Source organism: Oncorhynchus gorbuscha, linkage group LG09 (assembly GCF_021184085.1).
Source record: "Oncorhynchus gorbuscha isolate QuinsamMale2020 ecotype Even-year linkage group LG09, OgorEven_v1.0, whole genome shotgun sequence".
NCBI lineage: Eukaryota > Metazoa > Chordata > Actinopteri > Salmoniformes > Salmonidae > Oncorhynchus > Oncorhynchus gorbuscha.
The window spans coordinates 70,052,751-70,077,511 of record NC_060181.1 but is presented as its reverse complement, the minus strand read 5'-3'; the positions used below and the strand labels follow the sequence as shown (position 1 = coordinate 70,077,511).

Here is a 24,761-nt window from a genome sequence, read left to right as displayed (position 1 = left end):
GTTCGGGTGGTTGATGTCCTTGATGATCTTTATGGCCTTCCTGTAACAACGGGTGGTGTAGGTGTCCTGGAGGGCAGGTAGTTTGCCCCCGGTGATGCGTTGTGCAGTCCTCACTACCCTCTGGAGAGCCTTACGGTTGAGGGCGGAGCAGTTGCCGTACCAGGCGGTGATACAGCCCGCCAGGATGCTCTCGATTGTGCATCTGTAGAAGTTTGTGAGTGCTTTTGGTGACAAGCCGAATTTCTTCAGCCTCCTGAGGTTGAATAGGCGCTGCTGCGCCTTCTTCACGACGCTGTCAGTGTGAGTGGACCAATTCAGTTTGTCTGTGATGTGTATGCCGAGGAACTTAAAACTAGCTACCCTCTCCACTACTGTTCCATCGATGTGGATAGGGGGTGTTCCCTCTGCTGTTTCCTGAAGTCCACAATCATCTCCTTAGTTTTGTTGACGTTGAGTGTGAGGTTATTTTCCTGACACCACACTCCAAGGGCCCTCACCTCCTCCCTGTAGGCCGTCTCGTCGTTGTTGGTAATCTAGCCTACCACTGTTGTGTCGTCCGCAAACTTGATGATTGAGTTGGAGGCGTGCGTGGCCACGCAGTCGTGGGTGAACAGGGAGTACAGGAGAGGGCTCAGAACGCACCCTTGTGGGGCCCCCGTGTTGAGGATCAGCGGGGAGGAGATGTTGTTGCCTACCCTCACCACCTGGGGGCGGCCCGTCAGGAAGTCCAGTACCCAGTTGCACAGGGCGGGGTCGAGACCCAGGGTCTCGAGCTTGATGACGAGCTTGGAGGGTACTATGGTGTTGAATGCCGAGCTGTAGTCGATGAACAGCATTCTCACATAGGTATTCCTCTTGTCCAGGTGGGTTAGGGCAGTGTGCAGTGTGGTTGAGATTGCATCGTCTGTGGACCTATTTGGGCGGTTTGATTTGAACTAGAGTAGGCTAACTGTCCCTATCAATATTTTGGAGCATAGTGTAGAATGGAATAGAATAGGTGCATCATTCCATAATTTGAGTTTGCTTATTGCAATTCCACCAATGTGAGATTAGAGCAGGGGTTCCCAAACTTTTAAACTAGGGGCCCCTCTTTCAGCATTGGGGAACATCCTGCACCTCCCACGTCTATTTCTATCAGCACAAGCACTGTTCATGACACAAACTGTTCACACCCCTCCTGTTGGTGGAGAGATTTTTGCAGGTTTAAAGCTTATTTCCTGCATTCCTACAGATTTTGTAATGCAGTGCAAAGAACATTTTGCCGTTTTAAAGCACATTTTCTTGCAATTCTATACATTTTTCCATGTCTAATGTGTATAGATAAACAATCTAAATAAAAAAACGTTAGCTGTAATGGGCTAGTTGATCTGGACTCTGATAAATTATAAATAGCTCTCTAAGGTTTGCAATGACTAACATAAGAGGAACTGATGACGCGCTACCCAATTTCGTCTCCCCACAGTTTTTGTTTGTTTGTTTTGTCACAAGAGGGCGATATTGCACTGTCAAATGCCTTAATCTCATCCTGGCAATGAGTTATGATAGTTATGATGATGCTGAGACTCAGACTCCGTTGTGAAGAGTTGAGGCATTTTTTCTCTCCCTTAAAATCTCACCTAAAGTGATTGAGGGGCGCGTAGCAGCACGTGTGCAGCTAGCCACTCCCTTTGCCCGTAGTCCCTATCGGTTAGTGCTCCAGTGGAAGTCCTCATAGCCGGATGAGACACGCGTGCAGAATTCAGGGATAGAGGAAACTTTTTTCATCTGAAGAGATATCTCCGGGATTCTATATTGTCCTCCAGAGTGTATTTAGGGGACAACATTTCCAATTCGGAGGCAAGTAGAATAGTTTTATTCTCAACATTTTCCACATTGTCTTCTTGAGTAGCCTAAACATAAGAAGTTCTAGCCTAGCCATTGTTTGCAACTTTTTGCGAGCCTATATCACTTGTTGGTGTTACTTTGTAATTGACAATTCAGCGTTGGTTGCATAATCTTTTTTTATAGCTAGAATTCTCCTTTCCAAAATGTGTCTAATCAGTAGGCTATTTGTCCATTCATATACATGGCCATACAACCCGTCCGTTCTTTAGCCTACACTAATGCCACCAGTCTCATGAGCTTTTATGTTCAAGATCTTCACATAGCACCAGCATATCCTGTAATTTCTTTAGTTGATTTGTATTACTTGTGGAATTTTAATGGCACGTGAAATCTTTTATTTAGCGTTAAACTATCCCCTTAAATGTTTCAAGCATCCTTGCATTTGTTTGTCTTTGAATAGGCTACGTGTAGCTTGTATGTGTGCTGGTTTTGCCCTTTTCACTCAATCGTTTCGACCATTCCTGAGCTCTTGTTCTTTTTCGTGTGAGGGGGAAAAAGAGAAGTGGGTAGGCTACTAACGGGAGCGGGTGGGTCTACTTTTGTTACTCGTCTCACCTTGTCCAAATCTGTGGCGATTTTGTATTGTTAATTAAGAATGCACTCGAGTGATTTCAAACATCTGTGGTCAGTACGCTCGAACACAACAACGAGAGCGATACATAAATTGAAAGTTGTAGGACAAGGGTGGAAAAAGAATAACAGTGCAACTCTAAAAACAAAGCAGATGTCTTAAGGAGATTTCATGTATTCACTAGACTAGGCTATCAATGTTACTGCCCTTACGCTGCTCCACACTTCAGTATACTATGCATAAGAATGTGATTTCATGTATTCACTTGACTAGGCTATCAATGTTACTGCCCTTACGCTGCTCCACACTTCAGTATACTATGCATAAGAATGCGATTTCACGCCAGAATAATGTACTTGCATTGCACCCCCTTTGAAATATCCCGGAATGAAATACACTCACACACAGATTTGTAATGGAGATTGAAGTGTTTTACTAGCCTACACACCATCTACTTTAAAGCCTAAAAAGCCCCCGTTGTTCTCTGAGAAACAAGACAGGACAATCTCTGGGAAGTCTCTCTGCTTTTCCTCCTGCCTGAATTCCCTTTGGGATCCAGGGCCAGGCTTGCACTCTATAGGAACTTGGAATTTTGAAGTATGGAAAACTAATGCTTTGCAGAAGGCAAGGTCCCAAAAATATAAACCAAAATTGGGTTAGGTCTGCATTTTTAATGAAGCTTCAGTTGCAGCCAGGGTCTGGGTCTCATGCTGTCTGTGTTTTTGTCTGGGACCTGACTAACCCAATATGTTGTCGCTGTGCTTCCTTCATACAAAGGAGAATTGTGTGCTGCTTTGTTTCAGCACTCAACTTTTTATGTTTATGGCATAGGGTCTTCTGTGTCACAAGTTGCCTAACAACAGTAAGGGAAAGTCCACACAACGATTCTAGTTTCTACCCTTGAATATCAGTAGCTACTGTGTGTTTGAAGTTCTGCTATGAAAGATACTGGTTTGGATGAAGTAGTTGAACCCAGTTGACTGTTATAAAGGTCTTGTATATGTTATTCGTTGCCAGACCTACTGGCTCCAGGTCATCTACAAGTCCATGCTAGGTAAAAGCTCCGCCTTATCTCAGTTCACTGGTCACGATGGCAACACCCACCCGTAGCACGCGCTCCAGCAGGTGTATTTCACTGATCATCCCTAAAGCCAACACCTCATTTGGCCGCCTTTCCTTCCAGTTCTCTGCTGCCTGTGACTGGAATGAATTGCAAAAATCGTTGAAGTTGGAGACTTTTATCTCCCTCACCAACTTTAAACATCAGCTATCTAAGCAGCTAACCGATCGCTGCAGCTGTACATAGTCAATCGGTAAATAGCCCACCCAAACTAATATGACACCCAAATGCACACTGTCATAACAACTAGAGGTTGACCGATTTTATAATTGGGGACGATTTCAAGTTTTCATAACAATCGGTAATCAGCCTTTTTGGATGTCGATTATGGCCGGTTACATTGCAATCCATGAGGAAACTGCGTGGCAGGCTGAACCCCTGTTACGTGAGTGCAGTGTCAAAAGGACTTCATGGTTGCAATGAGCCAAGGTAAATTGCTAGCTGGGTGATTCTGCAACTACGGGCACTTCCATGTCCTCGGGTCAATTTTGAGCATTTTATATAAAATAAAACAAATACAAATATTTGTATGTTAAGTTCACACTGGAATCACCCCATATTTTTTTAAACACCTCTATCAAATATTTTAGCTTCTTTTCAGATGCAGTTTATACCTTAATTTCACTTTTTTTGCCCTTGTCCTTGACAGACTTTTAACCTTCTATGTTTTTCTATGAGAAAACAAGAATTACACATTATATAATGTTATGTACTACAGAGTCAATGAAATACAATCTATATCAATATTTATTATGAGTATGCCCTTTTTATATAGTTTTTTTTACACAAAATATACCTGTCCTTTGGGAGTGGTGCCCTTTCCACCACTGAGGACAAATTCCTCATTAATATTATTTTTTTCAAGAAAATGTTAATTTAGTTACCATATTGTTACACTAAAGCACATGGCTGCAGTGGACAGTTGTTCCAGATGTAATGTCCAGAAGTTGAAGAAAAATGGAGGTAAATTTTGCTTGTGTAGACAATGTTTTAATTGTTAGTAATTTCCAAACAGGCTATAATTGATTTATTTTGTGGTAGAACTTATGATTAAAAAAATATTCTATATATTTAGTGTAAACATTATGCTAGCTGTAATTAGAGGTCGACCGATTATGATTTTTCAACACCGATACCGATTTTATTGGCGCACCAAAAAAAGCCGATACTGATTAATTATATATGGCAATTACAACCATACTGAATGAACAATGAACACTTTCATTTTAACTTAATATAATACAAAAATTAAATCAATTTAGTCTCAAATAATGAAACATGTTCAATTTGGTTTAAATAATGCAAAAACAAAGTGTTGGAGAAGAAAGTAAAAGTGTGCCATGTAAAAAAGCTATTTTATTATAATTAAGTATGATTTGATAGAGCAGTCTGACTGAGCGGTGGTAGGCAGCAGCAGGCTCGTAAGCATTCATTCAAACAGCACTTTCCTGCGTTTGCCAGCAGCTCTTCGCAATGCTTCAAGCATTGCGCTGTTTGACTTCAAGCCTATCAATTCCCGAGATTAGGCTGGCAATACTAAAGTGCCTATTAGAACATTCAAATCAAATGACATTTTATTGGTCACATACACATGGTTAGTAGATGTTGATGCGAGCGAAGTGCTTGTGCTTCTAGTTCCGACCATGCAGTAATATTTAACAATTTCACAACTACCTTTTACACAAGTGTAAAGTCAAAGGTACATGAAATACAAATGGTATTTTGTAACACTGTGGTTTTGCATTATTTAAATCCAATTGAACATGTTACATTATTTATTTGAGACTAAGTAGATTTTTACATTTACATTTACATTTAAGTCATTTAGCAGACGCTCTTATCCAGAGCGACTTACAAATTGGTGCATTCACCTTATGACATCCAGTGGGACAGTCACTTAACAATAGTGCATCTAAAACTTAGGGGGGGGGTGGGGTGAGAGGGATTACTTAACCTATCCTAGGTATTCCTTAAAGAGGTGGGGTTTCAGGTGTCTCCGGAAGGTGGTGATTGACTCCGCTGTCCTGGCGTCGTGAGGGAGTTTGTTCCACCATTGGGGGGCCAGGGCAGCGAACAGTTTTGACTGGGCTGAGCGGGAGCTGTACTTCCTCAGTGGTAGGGAGGCGAGCAGGCCAGAGGTGGATGAACGCAGTGCCCTTGTTTGGGTGTAGGGCCTGATCAGAGCCTGGAGGTACTGAGGTGCCGTTCCCCTCACAGCTCCGTAGGCAAGCACCATGGTCTTGTAGCGGATGCGAGCTTCAACTGGAAGCCAGTGGAGAGAACGGAGGAGCGGGGTGACGTGAGAGAACTTGGGAAGGTTGAACACCAGACGGGCTGCGGCGTTCTGGATGAGTTGAAGGGGTTTAATGGCACAGGCAGGGAGCCCAGCCAACAGCGAGTTGCAGTAATCCAGACGGGAGATGACAAGTGCCTGGATTAGGACCTTCCTGTGTGAGGCAGGGTCGTACTCTGCGGATGTTGTAGAGCATGAACCTACAGGAACGGGCCACCGCCTTGATGTTAGTTGAGAACGACAGGGTGTTGTCCAGGATCACACCAAGGTTCTTGGCGCTCTGGGAGGAGGACACAGTGGAGTTGTCAACCGTGATGGCGAGATCATGGAACGGGCAGTCCTTCCCCGGGAGGAAGAGCAGCTCCGTCTTGCCGAGGTTTTGAGGTGGTGATCCGTCATCCACACTGATATGTCTGCCAGACATGCAGAGATGCGATTCGCCACCTGGTCATTTAATTCGTCTGCATAGCAATGATAAGAGAGACCATGTGAGGTTATGACAGAGCCAAGTGACTTGGTGTATAGCGAGAATAGGAGAGGGCCAAGAACAGAGCCCTGGGGGACACCAGTGGTGAGAGCGCGTGGTGAGGAGACAGATTCTCGCCACGCCACCTGGTAGGAGCGACCTGTCAGGTAGGACGCAATCAAGCGTGGGCCGCGCCGGAGATGCCCAACTCGGAGAGGGTGGAGAGGAGGATCTGATGGTTCACAGTATCGAAGGCAGCCGATAGATCTAGAAGGATGAGAGCAGAGGAGAGAGAGTTAGCTTTAGCAGTGCGGAGCGCCTCCGTGATACAGAGGAGAGCAGTCTCAGTTGAATGACTAGTCTTGAAACCTGACTGATTTGGATCAAGAAGGTCATTCAGAGAGAGATAGCGGGAGAGCTGGCCAAGGACGGCACGTTCAAGAGTTTTGGAGAGAAAAGAAAGAAGGGATACTGGTCTGTAATTGTTGACATCGGAGGGAAAGGTTTTTTCAGAAGGGGTGCAACTCTCGCTCTCTTGAAGACGGAAATAGCCAACGGTCAGGGATGAGTTGATGAGCGAGGTGAGGTAAGGGAGAAGGTCTCCGGAAATGGTCTGGAGAAGAGAGGAGGGGATAGGGTCAAGCGGGCAGGTTGTTGGGCGGCCGGCCGTCACAAGACGCGAGATTTCATCTGGAGAGAGAGGGGAGAAAGAGGTCAGAGCATAGGGTAGGGCAGTGTGAGCAGAACCAGCGGTGTCGTTTGACTTAGCAAACGAGGATCGGATGTCGTCGACCTTCTTTTCAAAATGGTTGACGAAGTCATCTGCAGAGAGGGAGGAGGGGGGGGAGGGGGCGGAGGATTCAGGAGGGAGGAGAAGGTGGCAAAGAGCTTCCTAGGGTTAGAGGCAGAAGCTTGGAATTTAGCGTGGTAGAAAGTGGCTTTAGCAGCAGTTGAAGTAGGAAGCTTACATACATCTTAGCCAAATACATTTAAACTGTCACAATTCCTGACATTTAATCCTTGTAAAAATTCCCTTTGTTAGGTCATGTAGGATCACCACTTTATTTTAAGAATGTGAAATGTCAGAATAAAAGTAGAGAAATAATTTATTTCAGCTATTATTTCTTTCATCATATTCCCAGTGGGTCAGAAGTTTACATACACTCAATTAGTATTTGGTAGCATTTCCTTTCAATTGTTTAACTTGGGTCAAACATTTCAGGTAGGCTTCCACAAGCTTCCCACAATAAGTTGGTTGAATTTTTGGCCATTCCTCCTGACAGAGCTGGTATAACTGAGTCAGGTTTGGAGGCCTCCTTGCTCGCACACTTTTTCATTTCTGCCCACAAGTTTATGGGATTGAGGTCAGGGCTTTATGACGGCCACGTCAATACCTTGACTTTGTTGTCCTTAGGCCATTTTGCCACAACTTTGGAAGTATACTTGGGGTCATTGTCCATTTGGAAGACCCATTTGCAACCAAGCTTTAACTTCCTGACTGTTGTCTTGAGATGTTGCTTCAATATATCCACACAATTTTCCTCCCCTCTTGATGCCATCTATTTTGTGAAGTGCACCAGTCCCTCCTGCAGCAAAGCACCCTTACAACATGATGCTGCCACCCCCCCTGCTTCACGGTTGGGATGGTGTTCTTCGGCTTGCAAGCCTCTCCTTTTCCATCCAAACGTAATGATGGTCATTATGGCCAAACAGTTCTATTTTTGTTTCATCAGATCAGAGGGCATTTCTCCAAAAAGTACGATATTTGTCCCCATGTGCAGTTGCAAATCGTAGTCTGGCTTTTTTATGGTGGTTTTGGAGCAGTGGCTTCTTCCTTGCTGAGCGGCCTTTCAGGTTATGTCGATATAGGACTTGTTTTACTGTGGCTATAGATACTTTTGTACCGGTTTCCTCCATCTTCACAAGGTCCTTTTTCTTTTGTTCTGGGATTGATTTGCACTTTTCGCAACAAAGTACGTTCATCTCTGAGACGAATGCGTCTTCTGAGTGGTATGACGGCTGCGTGGTCCCATGGTGTTTATACTTGCATACTATTGTTTGTACAGATACACATGGTACCTTCAGGCATTTGGAAATTGCTCCCAATGATGAACCAGACTTGTGGAGGTTTACAATTTATTTTCTGAGGTCTTGGCTGATTTATTTAGATTTTCCCATGATGTCAAGTAAGGAGGCACTGCGTTTGAAAGTAGGCCTTGAGATGCATCCACAGGTACACCTCCAATTGACTCAAATGATGTCAATTAGCCCATCTGAAGCATCTAAAGCCATTACATAATTTTCTGTAATTTTCCAAGCTGTTTAAAGGCACAGTCAAATTAGTATTTGTAAACGTCTGACCTACTGGAATTGTGATACAGTGAAATAATCTGTCTGTAAACAATTGTTGGAAAAAAATATTTGTGACACGCACAAAGTATATGTCCTAACTGACTTGCCAAAACTATAGTTTGTTAACAATAAATTTGTGGAGTGTTTGAACAATGAGTTGTAATGACTCCAACCTAAGTGTATGTAAACTTCCCACTTCAACTGTATGTATTGTATTAAGTTAAAATAAAAGGGTTCATTGTTCATTCAGTGTCGTAATTCTCATTATTATAAATATATATAAAAATCGTCCAATTTAATCAGTATCGTCTTTTTTTTTGGTCCTCCAGTAATCGGTATCGGCTCGGTAATCGGTCGACCTCTAACATCTGCTGTCACTACAGCTCCTTAATTTTAGATTTATGATCATCTAACATTTTAGCAATTTACCCTGGACACCATTACATTGTTAGTCTATATATGTGTGTGGTAGAGAGTGGGGAATGGTCCCCTCAGCCTATAGGTACCATAATTCCTACCTTCCACCCAGAAAGCAGTATTACTGCTTTCACATAATTCCCCTTTTCTGTATTACTGTGGCTTCTGTGGTTTCATCATGTATGCCACAGCCTTCATGAGCCAAGTCACCAGATCAACTTTATTAGTAGGACAGATCAAACAAACAAAGATGACATATGGGCAATTTCATGGTAAAAGTGATGCCGAGACTCAGAATCTTCACTTTAAAATGTATGTCAAACAAAATCCTTTTACAAGAACACATTTACTTGAACAGTTCAGATGCAGAAGGTTGGATGACCATTTGTGCCATCTTTCTGTTACCAAACTTCTGCATCTGTACTGTTCAAGTAAATGTGTTTTTGTAAAATTGTCTGTTTTCTGTAGTTGTATCGTTTGCTTAACTTTGCAAACATTGTTTTTTGTTTGACATGCAAACAAAAAACACTGTTACCTTGGAATTTCCCATATGCTTATAGTGGATGTTGTGGTCCTGCCTCGGCGATTGGGGAGTTCCTGTCTTAATAGCTATTAATTTACCCATTGGGATAAAAAATTATTGATTTGGAAACGCAGTTAGGTGAAATGATTTGATAAGGAAATTTGTATTTGTCTAGTGTTTGCATAGTTTATCCTGTTGTGTTCAACCCTCATCTGTATCCAGAACAATGTGTTTGCCCTCTAGGCTAGTTGCCACGTTGTTTAGGAGCAAAGTCCCTCAGCCATGGTGATGAATGGTGTTTGCTCTGATCTGCCTGTGGTGAGTACTACTGAGGTGTGTGTACTGTGTATTAGCTCTGGCTCAAGACGGGTGGTTGAGAGGGTGATTGAGAGGTGCAGCACTACCGGCTCAGCTCTACTGTCTGAGTAGAGAGATGCAGTGCTTGCCATTTGAGTTCTAGCTCTGACAGCAGCCAGGCAATCACTGACAGATCCATGTTGCTTCAAGTTCTATATGATTGTCGACTTCAACTGTGATTTATTAAAGTCCTTGTTCCCCGATCATTCCCTGTTCCATCATGGAACATTCATGTTCTATCTGGGAATGCTCATGTTCCATCTCTCCTGATGCCTGCTGTTCCTGGTTTGAATCTCCAGTGTGGAATTTAGGATAGGCCACCAGGAAATATGCTTTTGAAGTATGAGACCAGCACAGGAGGCTAGGCTACAGATGTTGGGATATCCAACGAGGGGCACTATTTTTATTTTGGGAAAAATAACGTTCCCAAAGTAAACTGCCTATTTCTCAGGACCAGATGCTAGATAATGCATATAATTGACAGCTTAGGATAGAAAACACCCTAAAGTTTCAAAAACTATAACAATATTGTCTGTGTATAACAGAACTGATATTGCAGGCGAAATCCTGAAAAATCCAATCAGGAAGTGACTCTTATTTTGAAACCCCTGTCTTTCTATGCATCCCTATTGCCCACTGATAGGGATATCAACCAGATTCCTTTTTTCTGTGGCTTCCTTAAGGTGTCTACAGCTTTTAGATGTAGTTTCAGGCCTTTATTTTGAAGAATGAGCGTAAACGACTACATTGTGTAAGTGGCCAGCTGAGGGCTCTGAGTGATTCTTGCGTAAAAGACAGAGGTAGTAATTTTTCCTCTCGCTCCTACTGAAAAGCCAATTGGCTAGATGTACCAATCTTATAGAGACATTCCCCAAGAGACTTGCAGCTTTAATTTCTGCAAAAGGTGGCTTTACAAAGTATTGACTTTGGGGAACCTATTCCAGGTTGTAAGAGGACAAAATAGAAAAAAATGCCAAATGGGGTGAAAACTTTTGCAAGACACTATGCTCCCTTCGAGGGAAGTAACAATGAAACATGCGTGAGTGCATCAGTTGTTCCGGATGACTGTGTGATCACACTCTCCGCATCCGATGTGAGTACGACCTTTAAACAGGTCAACATTGGGGTCATGGGGCCAGACGGATTACCAAGGCGTGCTCAGTCCTCTCCTGTACTCCCTGTTCACTCATGACTGCACGACTCCAACACATCAAGTTTGCTGATGACACAATAGCGGTAGGCCTGATGAACGACGAGACAGCCTGTAGGGTGGAGTTCAGAGACCTGGCCATATGGTGCAAGGACAACAACCTTTCCCTCAACTTAACCAAGACAAATGAGATGATTGTGGACTACAGGAAAAGGACTGAGCACACCCCCATTCTCATCAACGGGGCTGTAGTGGAGCAGGTTGAGAGCTTCAAGTTCCTTGGCCTCCACATCACCAACAAAATAACATGATCCAAGCACACTAAGACAGTTGTGAAGAGGGCATGACAAAACCTAAAACCTGCCTCAAGTGACTGGAAAGATTTGGCACGGGTCCTCAGATTCTCAAAGTTCTACAGCTGCACCATCAAGAGCATCCTGACGGGTTGTATCACTGCCTGGTGTGGCAACTGCTCGGCCTCCGACTGCAAGGCACTACGTAGGTTTAGTGCGTACGGCCCAGTACATCACTGTGGCCAAGCTTCCTGCCATCCAGGACCTCTATACCAGGTGGTGTCCGAGGAAGGCCCTAAAAGTGGTCAGACTCCAACCACCCTAGTCATAGACTGTTCTCTCTGCTACCGCACAGCATGCGGTACCGGAGCGCCAAGCCTAGGTCCAAGAGACTTCTAAACAGCTGCTACACCCAAGCCTTAAGACTCCTGAACAGCTTGTTTACCAAACAGGACCTGAATATGACTGCACGTCACATAACATAATTTAACGCGTTCATACATTTTTTTCCGTATTTACACTAATTATACTATCACTCGTATTTAATATGTCACAACGATTCATTGATAGGTATGCTATCATGATGGTAAAGTTGTCTCTAGCTTGCTCATGGATGCAAACAATGTTCTTTCCCAAAAACATAGCAAAACGACAATCTGTTTCAGTATCTATCGTTAGCTAGCTAACTCCACTGCTCAAAAAATTAAGGGAACACTAAAATAATACATCCTAGATCTGAATGAATGAAATATTCTTATTAAATACTTTCTTTACATAGTTGAATGTGCTGACGACAAAATCACACAAATTATCAATGGAAATCAAATTTATCAACCCATGGAGGTCTGGATTTGGAGTCACACTTAAAATTAAAGTGGAAAACCACACTACAGGCTGATCCAACTTTGATCTAATGTCCTTAAAACAAGTCAAAATGAGGCTCAGTAGTGTGTGTGGCCTCCACGTGCCTGGATGGCCTCCCTACAACGCATGGGCAAGCTCCTGATGAGGTGGAGGATGGTCTCCTGAGGGATCTCCTCCCAGACCTGGACTAAAGCATCCGCCAACTCCTGGATAGTCTGTGGTGGATGGAGCGAGACATGATGTCCCAGATGTGCTCAATTGGATTCAGGTCTGGGGAACGGGCGGGCCAGTCCATAGCATCAATGCTTTCCTCTTGCAGGAACTGCTGACACACTCCAGCCACATGAGGTCTAGCATTCTTGCATTAGGAGTAACTGGGGCCAACCGCACCAGCATATGGTCTCAAGGGATCTGAGGATCTCATCTCGGTACCTAATGGCAGTCAGGCTACCTCTGGCGAGCACATGGAGGGCTGTGCGGCCCCCCAAAGAAATGCCACCCCACACCATGACTGACCCACCGCCAAACCGGTCATGTTGGAGGATGTTGCAGTCAGCAGAACGTTCTCCACGGCGTCTCCAGACTGTCAAGTCTGTCACTTGCTCAGTGTGAACCTGGTTTCATCTGTGAAGAGCACAGGGCGCCAGTGGCGAATTTGCCAGTCTTGGTGTTCTCTGGCAAATGCCAAATGGCAAATGCACAACCCCCACCTGTGGACGTCGGGCCCTCATACCACCGTCATAGAGTCTGTTTCTGACCGTTTGAGCAGACACATACACATTTGTGGCCTGCTGGAGGTCATTTTGAAGGGCTCTGTCAGTGCTCCTCCTGCTCCTCCTTGCACAAAGGCGGAGGTAGCAGTCCTGCTGCTGGGTTGTTGTCCTCCTACGGCCTCCTCCACGTCTCCTGATGTACTGGCCTGTCTCCTGGTAGCGCCTCCATGCTCTGGACACTACGCTGACAGACACAGCCAACCTTCTTACCACGGCTCGCATTGATGTGCCATCCTGGATGAGCTGCGCTACCTGAGCCACTTGTGTGGGTTGTAGACTCCGTCTCATGGTACCACTAGCGTGAAAGCACCGCCAGCATTCAAAAGTGACCAAAACATCAGCCAGGAAGCATAGGAACTGAGAAGTGGTCTGGTCACCACCTGCAGAACCACTCCTTTATTGGGGGTGTCTTGCTAAATGCCTATAATTTCCACCTGTTGTGTATTCCATTTGCACAACAGCATGTGAAATGTATTGTCAATCAGTGTTGCTTCCTAAGTGGACAGTTTGATTTCACAGAAGTGTGATTGACTTGGAGTTACATTGTGTTGTTTAAGTGTTCCCTTTTATTTTTTTGAGCAGTGTATATAGCTAGGTGTCATCTAAAATAACCCTAATTAATAAGACCGGTTCGTCCACCATTAATCAAATAAGAACTATCTATGTGAAGCTAGCCACAATAAGGATTAGCCACAATAGTGGACTTTGCGGTTAGCCTTCAAAATAAAGTATGTCATTGACAGTGATGTAAATGAATACAAATAGTAGAATTATGCCATAATTGAATAGATCATGCTAAATGAGGTTGGAATGTTATATAAAATCAACCTGTTAATGGTGGGTCGTGACGTGTCAGTAAATGTATACTTATTTAATGAATTGATTTGTCCAAGTGCAACTGCGGTCTATGTTCAGTGCACTCTCTGCTTAGCAGTGATCTCTGCTCAGTTTGGCAGCTGCGCAAGTGGGAGATCTTTTTTTATGGAGTTTTCTTGAAGATCACTCCGCGACACACGCTGCAGCACTGTCGTTCAACAGTTGATGATGCGCTGTAAGCTACTGACTTGTCATTCCCACTCGCCAAATGGACTCATGCTCGCAACAAGTTCTGACTGAGCTCAATCGTCATGATTGAGCTCACCGATGAGTTTCTCTCTTTCATACAAACTTAGAATTAACGAGGAGCTCCCTCAATGTGCTTTGTGCGAGGAAGTGCTTAGTAATGAGTCAATCAAAATGAACAAATTCGTATAACGACACGTCCTGACAACATCCCTAGCATGACCGTATACCCAGGGCAGAATCCTTCAGGAAACAGTGCTTCGACAGTGGAAAAGTAAGTCAGCTAGAAAGGCATTGTTGTCATTTTACCAAAGGCGATGATAAGCAGAAATAAGGGAGTAGTATATGTGAGTTTCTCTTTCAAACAATCCCCTGGCCTTGTATATAGCTAACGTTAGCCAAAGCTGAAAAATGATCAGGCCTACTGTACATCTTTACTGTAGACGTTCTTGTTGAAAACAAGTCTAGGTTAGAACCATTGCTGTTAAAATACAAGTCATTTCTATTCTGAACTGCATATGCATATACACACACTCAACCCGGACAGGAAGATCACGCCAGTGACTCAACCCACTCAAGTGGCACACCCACACTAGGGACGGCATGGAAGAGGACCAGTAAGCAGTAAGCCAGTGACTCAGACCCTGTAATGGGGTTTGTGGCAGAGAATCCCAGTGCAGAGAGGGGAACTGGCCAGGCAGAGAGGGCAAGGGCGGTTCGTTGCTCCAGTGCCATTCCGTTCAGCTTCACTCCTGAGCCAGACTACACTCAATCATAGGACCTACTGAAGAGATGAGTATTCAATAAATAAATTCAATAAATACTTAAAGGTCAAAACCGAGTTTGCGTCACTCACATGGATAGGCAGACCATTCCATAAAAATTGAGCTCTATAGGAGAAAGCCCTGCGTCCAGTAAGTAAGGAGGCCTGCGTCTTGTGACCGTAGCGTTCATGTTGGTATGTACGGCAGGACCAAGTTGGAAAGATATGTAGGAGCAAGCCCATGTAATGCTTTGTAGGTTAGCAGTAAAACCTTGAAATCAGCCCTTGCCTTAACAGGAAGTCAGTGTAGAGAGGCTAGCACTGGAGTAAAATTATATATTTTTTTTGGTTCTAGTTAAGATTCTAGCAGCTTTGAACTGGGGGAGGATCTTGGAGGGTTGGTGTCCTGGCGGTTGGGAGCTTGGGCCGGTGGCCGATAGGTCACTGGTTCGGGTCCCTGTTTTACTGTATTGTATGTTTTTAATATGAAATAAAATAGAAGTCGTCCTAATGTTCCTATTTCCCCAGGCAGTGCTCAGACAGGGAATGTAAAAGCTGTAGCTTATACAGTGCATTTGGAAATTATTCACATGTTAGACTTATTGTAAAATGGATTCAAATAATGATGACAAAGCAAATTTTATTAAACATTTGCAGTATTCAGACCCTTTACTCAGTACTTTGTTGAAGCACATTGGCAGTGATAACAGCATCAAGTCGTCTTGGGTATGATGCTGGAAGCTTGGCACACCTGTATTTGGGGAGTTTCTCCCATTCTTCTCTGCAGATCCTCCCAAGCTCTGCCGGCTTGGATGTGCAGTATTGCTGCACAGCTAATTTCAGGTCTCTCCATAGATGTTTGATCGGGTTTAAGTCAGTGCTCTGGCTGTGCCACTCAAGGACATTAAGAGACTTGTACCGAAGCAACTCCTGCATTGTCTTGGCTGTGTGCTTAGGGTTGTTGTCCTGTTGGAAGGTGAACTTTCACCCCCGTCTAAGGTCCTGATTGCTTTTCATCAAGGATTTCTCTGTACGCTGCTCCGTTCATCTTTCCCTCGATCCTATCTCCCAGTCCCTGCTGCTGCCACCACTGTGCTTCACTATAGGGATGGTGCCAGGTTTTGTGACGCTTGGCATTCAGGCCTAAGAGTTCAATCTTGGTTTCATCAGACCAGAGAATCTTGTTTCTCATGGTCTGAGAGTCTTTAGGTGCCTTTTGGCAAACTCCAAGCGGGCTGTCATGTGCCTTTTACTGAGGAGAGGCTTCCTTCTGGACAGTCTACCATAAAGGCTGGATTGGTGGAGTGCTACAGAGATGGTTGTCCTTCTGGAAGGTTCTCCCATCTCCACAGAACTCTGGAGCTCTGTCAGAGTGACCATTGGTTTCTTGGTCACCTCCCTGACCAAGGCTCTTCTCTGCTGATTGCTCAGTTTGGCCTGGTGGTCAGCTCTTGGAAGAGTCTTTGTGGTTCCAAACTTCTTCCATTTAAGTATGATGTAGTTGACTGTGTCCTTTGGGACTTTGAATGCTGCAGACATGCACGGTCAGCTGTGGGACATTTATCTAGACTTGCCTAGTTAAATAAAGGTTACATTTATTTTTTAAATAGACAGGTGTCTTTCCAAATCATATCCAATCATCTGAATTTACCACAGGTGGACTCAATCAAATTGTAGAAATATCTCAATGATGATAAATGGAAACAGGATGCACCTGAGCTCAATTTTGAGTCTCATTGCGAAGGGTCTGAATATTTATTAAAATTTTATTTTTTAGAAATGTGCAAACATTTCTAAACCTGTTCACTTTGTCATTATGTGGTATTGTATGTAGATTGATGAGGAATTCTCTATTTAATCAATTTTAGATTAGGGCTGTAACTAACAAAATGTGGAAAAAAGTCAATGGGTCTGAATTCTTTCCGAATGCGCTGTGTGTCATTGGTCCTGAATTTGTCAGAAGATAATTGTGTTCAGCTAATTTCTTTCAGCTGTCTGTCTAACTCTTTCCTCCAAGTAGGTCCTAATCCTTATTCCTCCTGACTCGGCAGAATTGAGCACTTTCTACTCATTATTCAACTTATCTAGTTGTCTTTTAACCCCGACCTGTTGCCTGACCTTTACATTTGATAAGAATTCTAAGAACCTCTGCTCTACTGTAGCTTATATCAGAGGATATTTGTCTGTCTAATTTGCCCATAAGGATTTAAATGAATTGGCATACATTTTTAAATGGTATAATTGAGCTGGTGCTTAAAATATTTATTTTATTTAACCAGGTAGGCCAGTTGAGAAGTTCTCATTTACAACTGTGACCTGGCCAAGGTAAAGCAATGCGACAAAGACAACAACAGAGTTACACATGGGATAAACACATGTACAGTCAATAACACAATAGAAAAATCTGTATACAGTGTCTTTAAATAAAGTAAGGAGGTAAGGAAATAGGCCAATAGCGGCAAAGTAATAACAATTTAGCAATTTACACTGGAGTGATATATGTGCAGATGAGGACGTGCAAGTAGATGTACTGGTTTGCAGAAAAACAAATATGGGGATGAGGTATGTAGTTGGTTGGATGGGCTGTTTACAGATGGGCTGTGTACAGCTGCAGTGATTGGTAAGCTCTCTGACAGCTGGCGCTTAAAGTTAGTGAGGGAGATAAATCTCCAACTTCAGTGATGTTTTTTTTTTTTTGTAATTCGTTCCAGTCATTGGCAGCAGAGAACTGGAAGGGAAGGCGGCCAAAGCAGGTGTTCACTTTGGGGATGACCAGTGAAATATACCTGCTGGAGTGCATGCTACGGGTGGGAGAGTTTAGTCTAGCCAGACACCTAGGTATTTATAGTTGTCCACATATTCTAGGTCAGAAGGGTCCAGAGTAGTGATGCTAGTCGGGCGTGCAGGTGCGGGCAGCGATTGGTTGAAGAGCATACATTTAGCATTTAAGAGCAGTTGGAGGCCACGGAAGGAGTGTTGTATGGCGTTGAAGCTTGTTTTGGAGGTTTGTTGACAGTGTCCAAATAAGCAATATAGGCCTATTTGTTTGTTATTTTCTGAATGAGGAGCTTTATTGTATTCAAAGTTGCAGGACTGACCAGGGTTGAGGTTACCTTTAGGAGAAAGTTGGGCTTGCATTATGTTCTCTCTCTGACTGTCTCAGAACTATGGCGGACAGAGTCTTCTGCACCCTTACCCTTGTCTATAGAATGCTCTCCCTGACCATCTGAGTTCTGAGCTCCAACACTAAAACGGTCCTTAAAAACCCACTTTTAGACTCTTTTTCATAGTCCTTGTCGCAATCTAAAATGCATTTAGCACCTAGCCCACTTGCTATTTTACCTGCCTTTTGATTCTAAATGTTTTTTATTGTAAACTCAGCAAAAACATTTACATCTCCACAGTCAACTGTGTTTTATTTTCAGCAAACTTAACGTCTAAATATTTGTATGAACTTAACAAGATTCATCAACTGAAACACAAACTGAACACGTTACACAGACAAGTGACTAACAGAAATTGAATAATGTATCACTACTGGTTGTAAACGAACGAGTGATGCGCGTTCGGAGCAATACTGGCTGTATCTAAGGCTCAGCCAATCGTTTACAACAGATTGCAGCGCAGCACGCAACTGAAGAAAGAATAGAACAAAATGACTAGTTACAGCATCAGTTTGCTCTCTGGAAAGTCAGCTTGCCAGTTAAAGCAGCAAGTTCCCTTGAAATATAGAGGTAACGTTAGGTGAAAAGCCTGACCACGGAGACTGGGTTGAGGAGACTGGGTTGAGGAGACTGGGTTGAGGAGACTGGGTTGAGGAGACTGGGTTGAGGAGACTGGGTTGAGGAGACTGGGTTGAGGAGACTGGGTTGAGGAGACTGGGTTGAGGAGACTGGGTTGAGGAGACTGGGTTGAGAAGGTGATGAAGTGTACTTCATGAGCTGTAACTGAAAAACTACTGGTATTTGGAAAGTGTGAGGTGAGGGAGAAAGTGTGGTGGAAAAAGTATCTTGCTAGCTGGATTGAATTCCTCGTTAGTTAGCCAGATAAATGTTGAGCAACATTAGCCATCTTATCTGATCAAATATTTGAGCATATGGTGTGAACTTTGCTTGCTAGCAAAGCAAGACAGCTAACGTTAGCTAGCTAACTAACGTTACAACATCAGATGAGCTAACATTAGTAACCTAACCATTAAATGGTACACGACTCCTTGCCGTAACGAACTAACCACGATCTGTTAACTAATGGTTTATCTCTACAGTATGTGGTTCATTTTCAGAATGAGAGAATTAGGTGAAAAATTAGGCGTTGCTTGTTAAGTGGATTCAGGGATCAAACGGAGCTGGGCCTGGCTTAAGCTGGATGCCACTATAGAGGTGAAAGGAACACCACACGTTCCCTGTTTCTCACTTTTGCTGGCACATTGTAGAACAGATGTCCACAGGCAGAACGTCTTTGTTGTGTTGAACTTGATAGTAACGTGTGTGTGAGTGAGGGGGTATTATACATTTTTATTTTTACTCTGTGAAAGTTATTTTTGCACACATGTAGCCTTGTGCACTTGATCGACGTCTATAGTGGACACTATAATAGAGCAAACATAGAATGCCTGTCTGTTTAATTCTATTTCTACTTTAAGATGTTTTTTTCCCAAGTGCAATATTTGTGTGTGGTCACAAGCATTCCATTAAAGGCTTTCATTCCTAACTGCAATATTAGTGTATAGGTTTTTCTCTCAAGACTTGAGTGTCATTTGCAGTAAAGTCTAGGCAACAAATAACATTGGATTGCTTTCTTTACATTTTTTTAGCTGTGAGTTAGGTTCACATTAACCACTTTATTTTACACACAGAGACTGATCATGTAGATCATATTCTTTGTTGTTTAATTAGTTAACCTGCATTTCCCCTTAGCAGGGATTGTTTTGTTTGCATGTTTCAGTACAAAAAGAAAGCGTCACCGTTTTGGGACCTCAGCAGTTTGCAGCCCTGATAAATGCTGGGAAGGACTGAAAGGAGACATTTAGGAATTTGCAAGTCTACCAAGTTGTGTTGAAGTGAGGCTAAGTAAAAGTATCTTGCAGGGTTTATGTAGAGACACGTACATGCTAGGGTTGTGACGATTTTTTATTATTTTCCAAAATAAGTGAAATCCGATTGTTCATATTTTGTTTTCTTACAACGATACTAACGAAGCCCAAGGCAAAAAAAAAAACTTTGACTCTTGGAAGTATCGCGGTCGAGCGGCTTGGTATCGCGGTCGAGCGGCTTGGTATCGCGGTCGAGCGGCTTGGTATCGCGGTCGAGCGGCTTGGTATCGCGGTCGAGCGGCTTGGTATCGCGGTCGAGCGGCTTGGTATCGCGGTCGAGCGGCTTCATTGATCTTTTGTCTAATTAGGCCTCATTTGGTATGCAACTTATCAGAACGAGTAATGGTTCCTGCAGCCATTTGTTCACTCCATCCATTGATATGATTATTAATTGACAAGTCTGATAGTCTAAAGCAGGGCTGTTTTTAATGCCAGAGCATGTGAATTGGCAAGTTTGAAGCAAGGAGCAGAGCGTAATTAAAGCAAATTTTAAAAAATGGTGTCTGCCTTCTCTCACTCTCCAGTTTTTTGTTCTGCTCAGCCACAAGCTCTGTGCATCGTCTGTATTTGTCATGTCCTTTATCATTTTAATTAGGCATATTTGGTTGTAATTATTTAGCCTACTCCACCCACAGTAGCCTATATCTAGTTTATATTCTACTTTCTAACATCTAGGATAGGTATTTTTTATTTTGAAGGACCTTAAATGTATTAACGAATGATTTTAGGTAGGCAATACATAGGCTACTGTAAAATGTACTTTAGTTTTTCTGGAACAGAAACACCATAATATATAAATCAATTTAAGGTAAAATATCAGATATAGATCATAGGTAATAAAGACCGGTATCCATTTCTTTTCATAAATAAAAGGGAATAAATCATCTCAATCTCAAACTGCAGCTGTCAAATGATTTGCGTACCCAACAAGCTTCATATTTGCGTTGAGCATGGTAAATGCTCAACCATGAACTATTATAATAAAGTCAGAAGAATACACATGTAACATTTTGATATCATAAAGGAATATTAGTGGGAATATAGCCATGATATAATGTCATTAAGCAGATGCTTTTACCAAAGCGACATAGTCACACGTGTGTGAGCTTCTGGGAATCGAACTGTGTGTCTGGCACCTACTTCCTTTCTTTGCCCGTTCACCCTCTGAATGGCACACATACGCCATCCATGTCTGTTTACATTTTTACATTATCCCACTATCAGGGTTGTTAACATATTTGTGCACAAAATTAGATTTAAAAAAATTTGGTCACATCTGCATCGTTTTTAAATGTAGCCTAGTCAATGAGCGCTGTCTGCATAGCATAGTTTTTAATGTAGCCAAGTCAATGAGCGCTGTCTGTATAGCATCGTTATTAATGTAGCCTCGTCAATGAGCGCTGTCTGTATAGCATAGTTTTTAATGTAGCCAAGTCAATGAGCGCTGTCTGCATAGCATCGTTATTAATGTAGCCAAGTCTATGAGCGCTGTCTGTATAGCTATCGTTATTAATGTAGCCTAGTCAATGAGCGCTGTCTGTATAGCATCGTTATTAATGTAGCCAAGTCAATGAGCGCTGTCTGTATAGCTATCGTTATTAATGTAGCCTCGTCAATGAGCGCTGTCTGTATAGCGCGGTAGCATGGTGCCAGATCTTTGCGTGTATGTTTGAGGTTCCGCTCTCAATGTATTTTTCAATTTTAGGCTTTTCAAATATATTCCATTCTCCTTTCTTTTGTTTGTATTATGGCTATATTCTCACTAATATTCCTTTATGTAATTAAGCTTTTGCATGTGTATTTTTCTGTATTTATTGTAATAAAACGAATAGTGCCAGATCTTTGTGTGTTAGAGGCTGTCTGTTGGGCTGGGAGAGGGGGATTCTTTTACAGTTCATACCACCATATGCAAATGGTAAATTACTCATGGTCCCATTCCAGGAACCTTTCAATTATATATTCTCTACTTTAGTCTGGAAATATGGGGCAATGTCAAACACTGGAGGTGAGCTAGCACCAATATGTTCTAGGTGATTTGCTTCGTAATCACAGGACCAAGACCTCCATGTAACATAGACATTTAAGTAGACTTTACATATGGGGAAATTCCATGGTAACTGAATGATGCAGAGGCTCCAATATTTTTCACTTTAAAGGTATGCCAAACAAAAACCATTGATTGCGAAGTTAAACAAATGATAGAACTCTATGCACAAGGACTAATTTCCACATTGATTGTCACAAAAAAACATTATACAAAGCAAATGTTTTACTTCCTAACTCCGGTAGCTAGCTTTATGTGAATCGTAACAATGTAGCTAACCAGATAGTTTAACAGGCAAAAATCCCCTAAAACTAATGCTATGGAAGGTAGGTGGCTATCTGGCTAGCTCTCTCTCTGCCTCTCTTGTTCTTCCTCTCTATATTCTTTCTCTATGCCTCTGTCCTCTTTCTCCCGTTGTCTCTCAATAGGATTCGATATGGAGGGAGGCTGCTCAGTGTTGCGTCACTGGCTGCTAATGGTGCTGCCTGGCAGGGATGTCTGAACCTGGGGTACTAGGCTACCAGGCTGGCAGGGCAGTAGCTCATCCAGATTTGTCTCTTCTGCCACGCACCTGATCCTTGTTGGTGCCCTTGCATTACATGCACCTGGAGAAGTATACTATACATACAATGCTCACTTATATAGTTCTGGGCTGTTTTGCCTTTTAAGTGAATTAGACGGTGGGGTGCTGATCCTAAATCAAATAAACTGCTGTTTGTGGAACCAGAAGTCCATTAAGCCCTATAGCCTGAGGTCTTCAGAGGAGCTCTTGATCAGCCGATAACAAACAGTTCTAAACATAGCCATCTCAAATTCTGCGGGATGTGTGTGTTCAGCGACTGTTTGGTTTGAGGCCGTTTGATTGGCTGCTTGCGATATGCCTGTTCAAACCTCACAACTCGGCACACAGTGGACTTGAGAGATTCCTCAGGGAATTATGTAATGGAAGAACGGACCTCACACTTGACCTCCCGGTGGTCCATGAATGTTCGCATGGCTTGAGGCAGAGTTGGGGTTGGGTTTGCTCCTCAGAGAGGCTATGTCCCAAATGTTACCCTATTCTATATCGCAGTGTTTCATTCTCTACTGGTTTTGCCCCAGGACCCAAATTCGACCATGTTGTCTCAGTTGCTACTCAATATTCGCATTGCAAAAAATAATAATCAAAATGCTATCTGGAAAACGATTTATATTGCTATATTGCTAGGAAATGTAGCAATTGTATGACAAGGTAACAACATGCCCACTTCTTTCATTGTCAATTACGTTTTACCCATATTCTTAATGAAACATTTGTATGAACTCTGAAACTACAAAATCAACCAAAATATTGCTGCTTTTAGCTCTATATTGAAATTGATGTGATTGAAAACTTGTTCAGAGGTTAAATGTATAAACATTTTCATTTCTACACACTTTACACCTGGTTTAACTCATCAAAGTTCAGAATTGAGTATTTTGTCATAAATAAAAATACCCACCCAAAAAGTAGATTCTTTTTTTTTACTCAGACACCCATGACCATTCAAAACTTTTGAGTCGTGAACCACCAGTTGAGAATCACTGCTCTATAATAGTGCACTAGTTTTGACGAGAGGGTTCTGTCAAAAGTAGTGCACTATAGGGAATATGGTGCCATTTTGGGGGGTGCACTGAACCCAGAGACACGAAATCTGGGGAGCGATCTGAAACCAGTACCTTTCTGTCCCAGCTGCTTAACAGTGAACCGGGGGTAATATTTGGAAAGAAGGGGAGAGATCCGAACCAGAAAACTGGAGACAAAGACACTGCTGGGGGTTGCAGTTTTTCGCCCATTTTTTCCCATCTCCTGTGGACACTAATCCTAGTGCTATAGGGATGGAGATAAAGAGTGGCCTAGGGACATTCAAGGCCTTGATACAGGGCTTTGCTCTACCCCGAACACTGTGCGCTGTTGTAACAGATGGGCTGGGGTGAAGCAATGTGCTCATCGTCTATTGTTCAGTTCCCCCCTTCTAACCCAGCTCTTTAGATCAGCAGAAACGAGCACTACGCACAAACATGGGCTTCTGGGTTAGTTTGGGTTATTTTCTTCAAAGGTGTCTTGTAATATTGGCATAGTGTGATAACACACTGAAACATGCTGTGACTGTGTCAGCATTTTTGGGAAAGTTTTGTTTTTACCTGCATCATACTGTACAGCACAGAGTTGGTGCCATCAAGCTGTGGGCATTAATTTCAGTATGTAGTGCAATGTAAGACAGACATTTGTATAAGTCAAATACCATGATGGACCTGGATGAGGCAAGTTAATGTGAGGGGATTACAGCGATTGGATCAGCAGGGAGCATGCTATCTGGTCTGGACAGGGATATATGGATGGGGGGGGGGGTTGGCTCGGCCGGGGGGTTGGGGGAGTGGCACTGACTGTCTTTGACACAAACTCTCCAGACAGACCACAGCTGGATTACAATTGGACTATGGACTACTATAAAATGGTGGACTGTCAATCAAGCCCTCATATGCATCACTACTCCAGATTAGATTATCATTGCACAAGCATGAGTGCCTGATCTTCATAGGAGTTCACCAAAACCGTTCATGACTGAAGTTCTGGAGTTGATGCATTGACTAACAGACCGCAGATAATGTAATCTATAGCAACAACTTGCTTTTGCCAGCAATATCCATGTTCATCCCCTGTTCTCTTGCTTTAAAATCACGGCCGGTGTCTAATGTATTCCATTTGTTATTCTTC

General features: G+C 43.0%; 1 protein-coding gene across 7 annotated transcripts in view; it reads left to right on the top strand.

Moving 5' to 3' along the window:
* Positions 1-1,620: 1,620 nt before the first annotated feature.
* Positions 1,621-24,761, top strand: part of LOC124044007 (unconventional myosin-Ib-like) — a 148,221-nt gene continuing 125,080 nt past the window's right edge. For 2 of the 7 annotated variants that reach the window (XM_046363283.1, XM_046363284.1), the window contains exon 1: positions 1,622-1,836. The gene's annotated coding sequence lies outside the window, so the exon portion shown is untranslated. Of the gene's footprint in view, positions 1,837-24,761 lie in introns of all 7 variants that reach the window. The other 5 variants (XM_046363287.1, XM_046363288.1, XM_046363281.1 and 2 more) reach the window with 4 other exon arrangements.